Source organism: Eumetopias jubatus, unplaced genomic scaffold (genome assembly GCF_037043125.1).
Source record: "Eumetopias jubatus isolate StellerSeaLion01/CBP00866 unplaced genomic scaffold, mEumJub1_p1.0 scaffold_9, whole genome shotgun sequence".
NCBI classification, from domain to species: Eukaryota; Metazoa; Chordata; class Mammalia; order Carnivora; family Otariidae; genus Eumetopias; species Eumetopias jubatus.
Window position 1 is genome coordinate 58535227 of NW_028274815.1, and position 16184 is coordinate 58551410.

The window sequence follows — 16184 nt, forward strand, 5'->3', positions numbered from 1 at the left end:
TTCTGTTTTATCCAGTCTGATAATCTCTTAGCTAGAGCCATTAATCCATTTACAGTTGATGTAATTACTTATATTTTTAGGTTCATAGTTACTGTCTTATTTTGTGATTCTTGTCTTTCGTATTTTATGTTTCTTTTTCTTTCCTCTTTTGCCTTCTTTTGCATTGATTGATTTTTTTAAAAATAGTTTTTAGAGCAGTTTTAGGTTTGTAGCAAAATTGAACAGAAAGTGCAGAAAGTTCTCATATACCCACTGCTCCTCACCACCCACACGGAGACATATAGCTTCCCAGACCAGAATGGCACATTGGTTGCAGTTGATGAACCTACATTGACACATCACTACCCGGAGTCCGTAGTTTGTATTAGGATCACTTGTGGTGGTGTACATTCTCTGAGTTTTGACAAATGTATGATAAACTTATCCACTATTATAGTATGATGCAGAATTGTTTCACCGCCCTAAAAATCTTCTGTGCACTATTCATCTCTCCCTTCCCCCAATCCCTGACAACCACCGATCTTTTTTACTATCTATAGTAAAGAATGCCATATAATTGGAATCATACAGTGATTCAGCCTTTTCAGATTGGCTTCTTTTGTTTAATATTATGCATCTAAGGTTTCTTTATGTCTTCTCATGTGTTGATAGCTCAGTTCCTTATAGTGCTGAGTAATATTCCATTGTCTGGATATACCACAGTTTATCCATTTACTGAAGGACATCTTGGTTCCTTCTAAGTTTTGGCAATATTGAATAAAGCCGCTATAAACATCTGTGCGCAGGTTTTTGTGTGGGCAAGGGTTTTCATTTCTTTTGCATAAAATACCAAGGAGTGTGATTGCTGGATCATATTGTAAGGGTATACTTTGTTTGGTAGGAAACTGCCAAACTTTCTTCCAGTGTAGCTTCATTCCAACCAGCAATGATTGAGAGTTCTTATTGCTTCAGATTCTTATATTTCGTGTTGTCAGTGTTTTGGATTTTCACCATTCTAATAGGTGTGTGTTATCATTGTTGGGTTGATTTTTTTTTTTTAAAGATTTATTTGTCAGAGAGAGAGAGAGTACAAGCAGGCAGAGGGAGAAGCAGGCTCTCCCCTGAGCAAGGAGCCTGATGCAGGACTTGATCCCAGGACCCTGGGATCATGACCTGAGCTGAAGGCAGATGCTTAACCGACTGCGCCACCCAGGCATCCCTGTTGGGTTGATTTTTTTTTTTTTAAGATTTTTATTTATTTATTGAGAGAGAGAGAATGGTAGAGAGAGAACATGAGAGGGAGGAATGGCAGAGGGAGAAGCAGACTCCCTGCTGAGCAGGGAGCCCGATGCAGGACTTGATCCTGGGACACCAGGATCATGACCTGAGCTGAAGGCAGTCGCCCAACCAACTGAGCCACCCAGGCATCCTGTTGGGTTGATTTTTAAAAATCATTTCGTATTCCCCTTCTGCTAGTTTAGAAGTTATATATTCATTTCTCTTCTTTTAGTGGGTATCCTAAAAATTACAAATATCGTACTTTTCAAGATCAAAGCCAACTAATGCCTCTATTTTCTTCTCAGATAATATAACAATCTTAGACTTTTTTTTTAAGTAGGCTCCCCGTCCAGTGTGGAGCCCAACTCGGGGCCTGAACTCATGACCCTGATATCAAGACCTGAGCTGAGATTAAGAGTTGGACGCTCAACCAACTGGGCCACCCAGGCACCCCCAACTTTAGATCTTTTTAATTACTTTTGCCTACCTGCTGACTTATATGTTATTGCTGATTTATATTTCAATTCTTTTTTTTTGAAATCTCAAAAGAAATTATTATAGGTTTAATACAGGGTTTCATACTTGCATTTCTCAATTTTCTTTTTTCCTTTTTGCATCTCAGATCTCCATCTAGTAGGATTACTTTCCTTCTACTTAAAGTATATTCACAGAATTGTTGTTCTCAAAGGTTGCTGGTACTAGACTTTCAGGTTTTGTTTGTCTGTCTGAAAATGTCTTCATTTTGCCCCCATTCTTGAAAAATATTATTACTGAGTTTAAATTTCTAGGATCACAGTTTAGTTTCTTTCAGCACATGGTTTCTCTTATGGCTTATTAAAGTCAGCTGTCAGTCTAATTGTTGCTTATTTTAAGTCAGTCTGTCTAACTGCTTTTAAGATCTTGGCTTTGTCTTTGGCCTTCTGCAGTTTCACTGTGATGTTTCTGTGCATGAATTTTTATTTCCTTTTAAATTCATCTTTGGATTGTTGAGCTTTTTGAATCTGTAGATTATTATATTTCATCAGTGTGAGAAATTTCTTTGTGTTCCTTCAAATTTTGCCTCTGCCCTGGTCTCTCCTGTCGTTTTTGAGCAATAATCAGACATACTAAATAATTTCTCACTTTGTACTCTAAATTTTTTTTAAGACTTTATTTACTTAGAGAGAGAGAGTGGGTGCAGGAAGAGGAACAGAGGGAGAGAGACAGGCAGACTCCATGCTGAGCACAGAGCCTGACACTAAAAAGGGCTTGATTCCAGAACCCCAAGATCATGACCTGAGTAGAAATCAAGAGTCAGTCTCTTAACCAACTGAACCACCCAGGCACCCCTCCAGCTCTTTATTCTGCTGTTAATTTTTTCCATTGAGTTTTAAATTTCAATAAATATGTTTTTTTTTTTTATTTCTTGGAGTTTTATTTTTCTCTAAAATCTGTCTTTAAAAAAATAGTTTACTATTCTCTGCAGTATTTTCAACTTGGGTTTTTATTTCTTTAAATATAGTAAGGATAGTTATTTTATAACCTGTACCTAGTAATTCCAACATATTTCTTTGAGTTTGTTTCTGCTTTCTGTTGCCTTTGCTGATTCTTGTTCATGATGTATTGTCATTCTTTATTTGAAAAATTGATTTTGGGAAGCCTTTGAGGACTGGAATGAAAGTGTATATTCATTCCTTAAAGAGGAATTATGTTTGCTTCTGCCATAGAAATCACTTACCGGTCTGGGACCACTTTGGGCTAAATTCAAAATTTAAAATGCTTTGGACACCCAGGTCAAGAGAATTTGGACTGTATTTCTATGTGATGGCTGACTTCAGGCTGTAGTTTCTCAGGAGCAGGATCCTTTGGTAACTTTTAGTCCCAAGATAACTTTCTTTGAAGTCTTCTAGGGATAAGAGGGGTTGGGTGGGTTTACTTCTGTTTTGTTTTTACATTGAGAATGTAGTACCTCAGGGTTCAAACTTTACAGTGGGAATGGTTGTTTATTAGATTCCCTACCTTGGACAGGCCTACATTCTGCCTTCTTTTGAATTTAAAAGCCACATTACTCTTCTTCTCTGAGTTCATGTTCAAGGTTCTGAGTTATCTATTACCACATAGTTTATGCATAAATATATATATATTTATATGTATGTATATATGTATACACACATACATATTAGCATTCACCGCTTTCATTTATTGTGCAGGAAGAATGGGAATAAATATCACCCTCATCTTTTTACTGACCTAATTATAGGCTAAACCTCTCACAAGCATCCTTTCTAATCTTTCTGCTTTGTTGAACATGTACCCCACAACATTTTAGTGGTTATGGTGCCATGGGATTCTAGGTTAGGCTCAGGATCTTCAAAGCCATGGCTTTCAGAATCTTACGAGAATTTATTATGAGTTGGCCTCTAGGATCATGGGATCTCTGGACCAGTGTAGCAAAGGGAAAGTTTTTAGTAAGTTTTATAGAAGTTAGAAAAAGTTGTTGAACCATACCCACATTTCACAGTACCCCTCATATTACCATAGAGCCCAGTTCTCATGACAAGGAATACTAATCTAATGAATATGTCAGAAACAATTAGAAGAGCTCGAAGAGCAAACCTCTGCAGACCAGTTTCCCATTTTTTGCCACGGAGGTGTCATATTTTTGTGTACTTTCAGTCTTTAGAGATTATGAGGTAATCCATAAACAATGTTTTCAGGTAGATCTGAGCTCTGCTTGATATTGTGGCCAAGAATATTTCTTGGATCATTTCTATGTTTAGCTTTAGACAGATAAACTATATAGGTCATACCCTTCAACTAGGGAAAATGAAAAATGAAATGTCCAAAGACAAAAGAAAGGGTAGATTATCACAGAGTGGATTTAAGAGATAAGAAAATGAATGGTGATAGAGGCCTAGTGCTGGAGAACAAAGGGAAATAGACACCATCCTAAGATTTGATTGCATACTTAGCTGTTTAAGTGGGGAACCTAGACTAGTTCTCATTTTGGATTGAAGCCCTCCATTTTCATGTGTGTGTCTCCCTCTCCCTTCCCATCCCCCCACCACCCATCTCTCTCTCTCTCTCTCTCTCTCTCTCACACACACACACACACACACACACACACACACACAGGCACACGCACACACATTTTAACACACTTTAACACTAGCTACTATTCTAAGCCAAAGTGTATTTGGCTCTCTCCTGGCTTTCAACACTGGAGGTTGGCAAGTTGGAGGACTGGTATACTTACCAGCCAGGGAATTCTGTAATCTACAACCGTGGCACCCTGCTGCTAGAAAAGGAATAGGTTTGTCTCTCCAAGTATAAATAGTAGATCTAATGTCTTTGGTAGGGCCTTCGAGTATTTTTCTTTTCCACCTGGGTTTCCCTTTCTCTCCCTCCAATTTACCTTAGAAACATTTGGTTTTAACTATAGAGAGGCAATGTTGATTACAGTAATTCATGTGAACAGTTTATCATTTATGTTTGATTACCATGTAGAGCAGTAAAGATGACTTATCATCATATATATTATTAAATAAGTGTGAGGTTAATATTGTAAATTTAATATAACTGACATTTTATCATTCATGGATGCACATTTAAAGAAGTTGTTGCTCAACAATATAATAGAAACATTAATTCCAAAACTAATATTTACTGAGGAAATAATTATAGTAGTATAAATATAGTAGTATGTCTTTTTTTTTTTTTTTTTTAAGGATTTGTTTATTTGAGAGAGAGCTGGGAGAGAAACCCGGGGCGGAGAGGGCAGAGGGCAGAGGGAGAGGGAGAGTCTAAAGCAGACTCCATGTTGAGCACAGAGCCCAACATGGGGCTTGACCTCAAGACCCTGAGATCAGGGCCTGAGCAGAAAACAGGAGTGAGATGCTTAACCAATGGCACCACCCAGGCTGCCCAGTAGTATGTCTTTCTTATACACAGTTAACATAGTCTTTAAAATGTGATTCTGTGTGGAGAACAGGAACAAGAGCCTACCCTGTTACTCTCAGGAAGCCAAAGAAGTAGAAGATAAGAGAAGGTATGCCATTGCCTTTGACTATGAAGAGGCCATCCACCATTCTCATTTGTCTCTGTTAATTTTGGCTTTGAAACACATTCTAGATTTTTTTTTTTCACATTCTAGATTTTTAAGTGTGATTCTTTTTGAGGTAATATGTAATCAGTTTGAGCACATTTGAAACACATTATTTTCAGAATTGGGATCCTACCTCAGTACATTTAGATTATTTAAATCACAATTAAAATCATTTTATGCATATTAATTTGTTAAACTTTTATAAGCCAAACAAGATAACAAGTTAAAGTTTGGATGGTTGATGTAGTACTGTAGTGTCTTGATGGTGATGGTGGTGGTTTTTGTTTGTTTTAAATATTGAGAAAGCTTTACAAAATTTGTAGGTTTGTTGCCTAGTGAACACTAGGTGGTGCAATTGTGCAAGGACCATGTAATGAAGTATGGAAGGTTTTTTTGTTTTTTGGAAGGCAGGAGGATGAAATTAAAATTCTGGTTTGAGGAAAGTCTTTGGAAATATTAAATATTAAAATGCATGGATGAATCTTGCTCTCTTATTAATTGTTCTGGAATTCAAATGGATCCTATCTTGTGATTTAGATCACAAAGGCTTCAAAGTATTTGTGTATTCTTTGCTTTGCATTTTAAGCTTAACCAACTATAGAAAGAAAAACAACTCCACAAAAGACAAAAAAGAAAACTGATACAATTTGGTTTTCTATAAATATTTCAATATTGAATTGCTGTATGACTACAAGTAAACTGGCTTACACTCTACTATTTCAAATAATTTGACAATACCATAGGATTTCAGCAATTATAATTAATATTATGGTTTATCTTATCAAGTGATTATTGGTAAGTTAAAACTTGAAAGGTAGCTTTCCTCTTGGCATGTTTTGTTTTCTTTTACCCATTAAAAAAAAAAAAACCTTGCATTCCTGTGTAGGTTGGGGTCACTAAATTAGTAAATTTAAGATTGAGTTTCTGAAATGAAAAATAATTATTATTGATTTATTTGTATATTAAAGAGAAGAAAGGAAAGTATTTCTATTCAGATATATATTTGAAGTTTTAAGTCTTATTTTGAATTTTTTTTTCCCTTTTAGGTTCTTTTCCCATTTGAGATACAGTTCTTTTTCAAATTAAAGTCATTTATGTCTTCCACCAATTTAATGAATAATGTTGTTTCAGTTACAGTTATATTTAAATGCCTTTCAATATTTTGGAAGCAAAAAATGAAACTATCTTATCATTTTGAAACATTCACCAGTAATCACAGAAAAATAAGAATCAATTTAAGTACTTCCATAGGCTTCCATAACTGATAGAATTACACAAATTATATGTGTATTTTTATGTTATTTTTCTAATTGAATCATATATCCTCTATCAGATACAGAGTTATACAAAACTGATTTTAAGTTTCACTTAATGTACTAAAACAACTTTGTTTTAAAACTTAATTTTCCATGTACTGTGCAATGATTACAACATTTTTAAGAATTTAGATTTATGTTTTATGAAACTTTTTCACCCTAACATTATAATTCTCCTCAAGGCTACCACCTTTAGTATTCTTTTTTGAATCTTTGATATATCTATTTTGATGTAATATTATTTCATTACTTATGAATAAAGTCATTTTCCTTCTTTTCGTGAAATGGGTATATGTGTTCACAGATATACATACATCAGAGTCTGACTGGTTGGGCCATGCTCATGGCTTATTTGATGCTATATATTTTTATTTTAAATTTATTTTCACAATCCCCTTTGAAACTTTTGGAATGTAACATGTAATTAATATTTTGTTTAAAAAATACCAATTAATATTTGAGTCATGTGAGTCATTTTTAGATAAAATGTTATAGAAACAATTTGTGGAATTGAAAAATCACTATTTTTATAGTAGTTGGCAGCCTTTATAAAATGACTTGCTGTTCTTGCAGATATATCCATTTTCACAATTGTCACTATTTAATGGTACCCATGTTAGCTATATTAGCCAGGGGCCTGAATAGCCATGAAAATGGGAGTAACCTCTGACCTCAGAAATCGTTCTTTTAAAAAGAGGACTGAAACATTGGTGATAGGAAATTTGAATTGCTCTTGCAGCTGCAGTGTTTGTTCTGTGAATACTTAATTTAGTTTAAAGCTATACTTTTTCTTCCAAATCTGTCAGTCTTTCAGAAGCATCAAATTCACTTCAGGAAGAAAAAAAAGTGCTTCCTTCCCAGGCCTGTATTATTGAATGCGGTATTCAAGCTTCAAACCGTTTCATTTAAGTAATACATATAGTCTTAAGAATAGGAATCCTCACATTTGACACGCTCTGTTAAATATATAGCTCATTCAGACCTCGTTCAAGATATTGCTATGCAGGCACTTATTTTGGATAATCCTTTTAATGACTATAACTCAACTTCTTAGCTATGTAAAAGACTGGTGGAGTGTAGAGATATAAATGTGTTTTTGTGTGTGTATGTAGTGTATATATATTACTGATATGTAAATATACGTATCTATGTACATTATATAAGCTTGTTAAAGTTTTATAAAGAATTTGGATTTTGTGTTATGTATATACATATTTATTTAGATAATTGAAAGAAACTGTGCAAGACTTATATTTAAAGCGTGGGGAGTTACATATAGAATACTCATTAGGGTAATGGGATTACTATGGCTAATTTTCACATGCAACCAAAAATTTAGCCCAAAGAGATTTGACAGCGGTGTTTAAAAAAAAATTGGATCATGGTCTCATTACTTTGAAATTATTAACTCATCTGGCTTTTACAAGACTCTTCTACCCTTACTTTTAAACATCTTAATGTATTTGTCTATCAGAGAAGGTGGTAAGAAAAGGGCAGAAACCTAGCATTTGCTACTTTAATACCAACTGAGGCAAAATCAAAATATTTGCTATATATTTTAATATTTGTTCTCTATATTCCATAATGTTAAATGATTTTGACAGAACAGGAAAGAATATTATTATAAGAACAATATGAAAGTAATCTGAAATAAGTTTTTTCAACATTATACAATTAAGAATTATGTGAAATAAAAGACCATGTATGATTATTACTTTATTACATACTGTATTGAATTATAAATCCTGACAATAAGAACTCTTTGGTGCAGTTGGAAAATGATAAAGCATTCCTGAAACCCATTTGAGTTTCAATGCTTATTAAATAAAAATGGGACCAATTAAAAACTGAAATACAGAATTTAATCATGTTTTAATTAGGAAAATAAACTTGCTGCTTTTCTTCATTTTGTATTTAACATAAACAATCACATATAGAGACATAATTATTAACATATCTAATATAAAATGCACACTTACATGCTTTCTGGCCCACCATTAGCATTCCTTTATTTCTGAAGGGTTAGAGGTGCCTCTTGCAAGTACCATGTCCATTCCTTAGCCAACCGTAAGAGGAGGCTTTGATGCCAACAAGCTGCTTTCTCTACTTCTGCTTTACTTGAACAGAGTGTACATAATTATCTGCTCCAAAAGTGAACATTTTATGTAATGAACTTTCTGAATTCTGTACCTTCTTTTAATTCATTAATTTGTTTACACTAGCTGTTAGTGACCTAACTTTGTAGGAGTTTAACCTAGTTATAAAAGAAAAAGAAGTACTTTGATGTTTTAGAGGAATGTTAACAGAGGTCAAATAAATAGACAAATATTTATGTCTTACTTATAAAAATAATTTGTAAATCAAATACTATTTCTTAATATAAGAAACCTGTCTTTGTATTGAATAGAATTGTGCACATCATCTTTAAGCCACCTTGAATAGTGATACAGAAAACAATATATAGATTTTTAAAGTCTAGTTGTTTTAAAATTTAATTGCTTTTCAAAATAGCACTTACTACAAAGCTACTGGAACATAACCTTTTAATAGAAAGACTTGCTTCTATTTAGAATAACAATAAATATGAAGTTATTAGAGTATTTAAGAAATAGGGAATACAAAGCATGTCCTGAATCACTCAAGAAGTTTTTATTAGCTATTATCTACCAATCTGTTCATCTATCAATAAATGGCATTGTTGGTTCAAATTCTCTGATTGCCTATAGATAATAGTTCAACTATTAGAAAGAAATACACTACTAAAAATTAGTTTGATAATACTTGGAGTAATCAAAGTATTACCAGAGTTCATTTTTAACTATTATTTGTGGAGCAGATTTTATTCAGCATACTCAGTTTATTCTAAATATATGTTACAGAGATTTTGGCAATGTGAAAGAGTTTTATCTGCTTTTACCTTGCAATATATACCTTGCATCCAACTTATTTCACTTTTTACTTCAAGTGAAAAGAGGGGCTTTCGGTGTCGAAAAATTAGCAAGACTGCAATGAGATAACATAGTTTTCTATATAAATGTAAATTGTGGGTTCACTGTCTTAGAAGAAAAGACAAATTTTTTTAAAAATTAATAATTGCATATATTTGGGGAAAGTTTCACTTCTCATCAAATGCTATGTTTGCCAAAAATAGGTTTCCTTTAAATATTTCAGCAACAGATGTTAAAACAATATTCTTTAGTAGTTTATTAAAGTTCTGGGAGACTTGTATTCAGGAATTGCAAAGAGGAAAATTCAGAAAAGTCTGAGAAATAGACACCAGCCTGTGAATTTTTTTTTTTAAGATTGATTTGATAGTGTGTGGGGGGAGGGGCGGAGGAAGAGGGAGAGAGAATCCTTAAGCCAATTCCCTGCTGAGCACAGAGCTAGATGTGGGGCTTCATCCCAGGACTTGAGATCATGACCTGAGATGAAATCAAGAGTTGGCCACTTAACCAATTGAGCCATCCAGAGGCCCCCAGCCCATGAATTCTAATGACTAAACCTGTATTGTTTTGAAAACATACACTAACCGTACAAATATTTTGCATCTCACCTCATATGATATCTCAGAACAAAATAAAAGTGACTGATTTCCATGAATACATAATTTACTTTTCTTAAATGTTAACTTCATTAGGAGTAATACGATTCTGACTCTCAGAACCATTGGACAGTGAAATTCTATCAAGCTAGTTTCATCTTTTCTGCTAGCTTTATTGCTTTAAAAACTGTAAACCCTTAATAAATTGCTGAGATCTTGTTGGTTTGAAAATACACGTCAAAATAATACATGCTTTAAAAATATTTTCCTTGAATGAGACATGAATGAATGCTTTTAAAGAAGGTGTTGACACTAGTGATTTGATGACTGATATTAAGCTATAAAGAAAATACACTGGATGATGTATAGTTAAGGCAGGCATATGTCAGTAATAAATGCTAAAATTGTTGGGGTATAGAAATCATCTTCACAGCTGGATAACCTTGCTTGTATGAATTTCTCTCCCTTTGAATACCCAAAGCAATTTGTCAAAAGTGAATTTTTAATTTTTAAGTGATGGTTTAAAGTATTTTAAGATGAAAAGCTCTAAACTCAAGTAGATTACAGTGAACTTAATTCTACAGGATAGTCACTTTTCTCAATGTTTCTTATTTTTCTACACGAGCATATTAGTGAATCAGTTCATATGTAGTGAGTCAGTTTTTATTTTTAATTTATTTTATTTGAATATCATTGACACACAATATTACATTGGTTTCAGGTACAACATAGTGATTCCACAAGTTCATACTTTATGCTGTCTGTGTTCACCACAGTGGAGCTACCATCACCATACAGCACCATTACAATGTCATTGCCTCTATTCCTTATGCTGCTCCTTTTCTTCCCATGACTTATTCATTCCGTAACTGGAAACTTGTATCTCCCACTCTCCTTCACCCATTTTGCCTATGCCTCCCACCCCTTCTCCCCTCTGGCAACCATCAGTTCTCTGCCTGATTCTGTTTTTTGTTTACTTGTTTATTGTTTTAGATTCCACATATGAGTGAAATCATAATGTGTTTGTCTTTTTCATCTGACTTATTTCACTTAGCGTAATGCCCTCGAGGTCTGTGTTGTTGCAAATGGCACAGTTTCATCTTTTTTGTGGCTATGAAATATATATATATATGTATTTATTTATCACACACACACACACACACACACACACACCCCATTGTCCTTATCCATTTTCTATCAATGGACACTTGAATTGCTTCCATATCTTGGCTACTATAAATACTGCAATAAACACAGGGGTACATGTATCCTTCTAAATTAATATTTTTGAGTTTTTTTGGAGGGGTAAATACCCAGCAGTGGAATTATTGGATCATATAGTATTTCTATTTTTAAAATTTTTTGAGGAACGTGCATACTGTTTTCCACAGTGGCTGCACCAGTTTACAGTCCCACTGACAGTGTATGAGGGTTCCCTTTTCTCCACATCCTCATCAACATTTGTTATTTTTCGTCTTTTTGATAAAAGGAGTTCGGTGATATCTCGTTGTGGTTTTGGTTTGCATCTTCCTAATGATTAGTGATGTTGAGCATCTTTTCATATGTTGGTTGGTCATCTATGTGTCTTCTTTGGACAACTGTCTATTCAGGTCCTCTGCCCATTTTTAATCAGATTATTTGGAGGTTTTTTGGTGTTTAGTAGTGTAAGTTATTTATATATTTTGGATATAAAGCCATTATCAGATATGTCATTTGCAAATATCTTCTCCATTCAGTAGGTTGCCTTTTTGTTTTGTTGTTCGTTTCCTTCACTGTGTAAAAAAGCTTTTTATTTTTATGCAGTCCCAATGGTTTATTTTTTACTTTTGTTTCCTTTGCCTTAGGAGACATGCCGAGAAAAATGTTACTATGATTGATGTCAGAGACATTACTGCCTGTGTTCTCTTGTAGGATTTTTATGGTTTCAGGTCTCATATTTAGGTCTTTAATCCACTTGAGTTTATTTTTGTGAAAGGTGTAAAAAAGTGGTCCAGTTTCTTTCTTTTGTATATACCTGTCCAGTTTTCCTAGCACCATTTGTTGAAGAGCCTCTTTTCCCTGTTGTATACTATCTTCTTAGTCTTAGATAAAGTGTGAGTTTATTTCTGGGCTGTCTATTCTGTTCCATGGATCTATGTGTATTTGTGCCAGTACCATACTGTTTTGATTACTACAGCTTTGTAGCATATCTTGAAATCTGGGATTAGTACCTTCAGCTTTGTTGTTCTTCCTCAAAATTGCTTTGCCTATTCCAGGTCTTTTTTGGTTCCATACAAATTTTAGGATTTTTTTGTTCTAGTTCTGTGAAAAATGCTGTTGGTGTTTTCATAGGGATTACATTGAATCTGTAGATTGCTTTGGGTAGTATGGACATTTTAACAATATTCGTTCTTCCAGTTCATGAGCATGGAATATCTTTCCATTTGTTTGGGTCGTCTTCAGTTTCTTTCACCAATGTTTTGTAGTTTTCAGAGGGCAGATCTTTCACCTCTTTGGTTAAGTTCTGAGGTATTTTTTTCTTTTTGGTGCATTTGTAAATGGGATTATTTTCTTAATTTCACTTTCTGCTACTTTTTTATTAATGTATAGAAAAGCTACCAATTTCTGGGTATTAATTTTGTATCCTGTAATCTTACTGAATTTATGTATTACTTCCAGTAGTGTGTTGGTGAAGTCTTTAGGATTTTCTATGTATAATATCATGTTATCTGCAAATAGTAACGGTTTAATTTCTTTCCTAATATGGATGCCTCTTAGAGTCAATTTTTATTTTTACATCTTATTTGGGATTCTATATATCTAATTTTGTAACTTCACATGTTACTTTAAATAATATTGCTAACAACAATTTATAAATACTTGGTCATATATAATTGAGGGATTGATTTTATTTTACTTGATTAAAGACAGGAGTTTGGACTGTGTGACTCTTGGGGTTCCTTTCTTAGCATTTTGAACCATCATTTTGAATGCAGATCATGTTCTTTGAAATTTAAGCCTTATTTGACTTTTGTGAAATTATTTTAAATTCTTGTTTTTTTGAGCATAGTATATGGTGATTGCAGATTTATCGTACTCAGATTCTGCCACTGAGTGACATACCTTCTTATTTAGCAGAGATAAGACATTGATTCATTGATTTGACAACAAATATTTATAAAACATCTACTATGTTCTATAAGAGTAATTAAGTTACCTCTCAGGGCTCAAGTCGATTTCAGTCTTGTGGGGGACACAGACAAGTAAATAGGTAATTAAAATCTAAGTATGTAAGTTGATTAGTACTATGATTGGGGAATGTACAGGGTACTCTGAAAGTACGTGTGGTGGAATTAGGTTTGGCCATCTAACCAAATCTTTGTGGAGCCTGGTGTTGGGGAAAGCTTACTGGAGAAAGTTTTGGCTAACCTGAGGCATAACATGTATAAGGGTTACCCCCGTGATGTGTTAGAAGGGAACTAGATGTGTGGCTAGGCAAGTGCATTTCACATGAAGTATGTACAAAGGCAAAGAGCAACTAGAGAACGTGGCATGACTCATGGGACTCTAAGACTTCAGTGTTCAGAGATGAAGCTGGAGGTGTGAGTAAGAAGTATTTCTTGCAGGATCTTATGTACTATTGGAATTTCATCCTTGGTGCAATGCAAAGTCATTAAGACTTCAGAGAAATGACATGATTCTTGCTGTTTTTGCTGGCAGCAGTATGGAGAATGGGTTAGAAGAAGTTAGATTAGAGACAAGGATACAAAGTAAGGACCTTCTGGGTAATTTATTCAGATGTGTTTGAGTCATAAACTATTTTGGTATCAGTAGAGTTGGAAAGAACTAGATGAATTTTTGAAATTTTAACTAGTAACAGTGACAGAATTGATGATTGATAGGATGTGGAGTTTGTAGCAGAAATAAATAGTAGTAAAATTGACAAGTTTCTAACTTAGGTAATTAGGTGGATAGTGCTTCCATTCAGTGTGACTGGAATCATGAAAGGAATCAGAAAAGGAAGAATATGAATTCAGTTTTATAAATGGTGAACTTCATGTTAATGTGGAAGATGGCCAATAGAAGGTAGATGTATAAACTAGCTGCTCAGGAGGGAAAGGAGGGCTAGTGACTTAAGAGTCATCAGCATGTTAGCTAATAATTGGAGTAGATGGGGTGTTTTGCAGGGAGGATCTAAAGAGAAGAGATCTTGGAGGACTCTGAGTAGGACCCTGAAGAATTCAATATTTAAGAGATGGACAGAGGAAAACCCAGTGAAAAATACTAAGAAGTGGCAGCTAGAGAAAGATAGGTTGAAAATGAGGAGAGTGAAACCAATAGATGAAAGTGATTAAAAAGGTTATTAGGCAGTTAGAGTAGAAATATAATGGTAGAAAATGTACACTATATGGGAAATTCAGGTGAAGTGCTGTGTCATTTTGGATGAAGGAAAGATCTTTTCTGACTGGCTAGGGAACAGGAATGCTTCATGGAGGAGGTTACATCTGAAAACACTTTTTTTTTTTTGATGTCTGATCTTATTTATTCGTCACTCTTAGAAAATCTCGTTTTTGACTGGACTCAGACTTCAGAGGTAGACGCTCTCAGAGAGGACAGCCTCTGCCTCTCAGAAATCTGTTCCTGGTCTTTTTCTTTGGCCTCCTTTGTTCTCTTGGCCAAAAGTTTAACATATTCTGCAGCCACTTATTTCTCTTAGTGTGCTGTTTCTTCAGAGCAATACAGGGACGTTTGTGTTAGAGGACACGTGGAGTAACAAGACGCTGAATCTTGGGAGCTTTGGTTCTAGGTTTCTCATCTTTGTTTAAGGGCTTTCCCACAACATACTGGCAGACATCATCTTTAGAGAGATTGTAAAGTTTTTGGATTCTGCTGGCTCTGTTGGGCCCCAGGCAACGAGGCACAGTAGTATCAGTAAGTCCAGGAATATCCCTCTCCCCCTTTTTTTTTAAAATAGCCAAGTTGAGAGCACTATGATTGGCATCCACAATGCAACCCCGAACAGATTTGCGCTTTCTCTCTCCAGTCCTCCTTGGTCTATAGCAGGAATGCCCCTTACTCATCAGCAGGCAGACACGGCCCTGGGTCAAGACACCCTGCTCCATGGGGAAGCCTTGTTTGTAATTGCCAGGACTGACTCGGACCACATACCCTTCCATTCTTCACCCAGAGCATCAACATCCACTTCTGTGGCCATACGCTTCTCATAAAAGGCACAAAGTTTCCGATCATCATCCACTTCAATAGGTTTCTGTCAGCCAGTATCTGGGAGAGATGTTCAGCTTCATCCTGAAGCAGCCTACCACCTCCGAGCTGAAAAGCACATGTAAAGAAGCTACTGAATGGTGGGGAATATATTCCAGGTAAAGGGGCAACATAGTAAAAGGTAGGAAAGTATAAGGCTGTAGGAGTAACAAGTGGTATGTCAGCTAGGGACATACAATTCTAGGGTTGGTGTTAGAGGTAGGACTAGAAAGGTAATAGAAGGAAATGATTATGAAGGCCATGATTGACATGCTAAAAGTTCTATGCTCTTGGCAATAGGAAGCCATAGGAGGATTTTAACTAGAATGATTTCATTCCTTTTAAGGCCGAAGAATATTCCATTGTGTGTGTGTGTGTGTGTGTGTGTGTGTGTGTGTGTGTGTGTGTGTGTGTGTGCGATATATCACATCTTGTTTATCCATTCATCAGCAGTATATTTTTTAGGGATACATATATAGGTATAAGGTAGTGATCTATTTTGAGGAAAGAAAGTAACCCAAAATTCAGGGTGCAAGTCACTTCTGGAGGAGGGAACGGGAAGGATGTGACGTGGGAGGGGACATGAGCATTTTACGGTACTCGTAGTGTTCTATTTCTTAAACTGAATGGTGGGTACAGGATATTCATTTTATTCATTAAATAGTACTTATATGTCTTATACTTTAGGATGTATAATATATTTCACAATTTTTAAAAAAAGTGATCATGCCATTACTGTAATTTT

General features: G+C 34.8%; 1 pseudogene; it reads right to left on the reverse strand.

The window, feature by feature from the left end:
• Window positions 1–14715: 14715 nt before the first annotated feature.
• LOC148163543 (small ribosomal subunit protein eS6 pseudogene) lies at window positions 14716–15483 on the reverse strand (annotated as a pseudogene).
• Window positions 15484–16184: the final 701 nt, after the last annotated feature.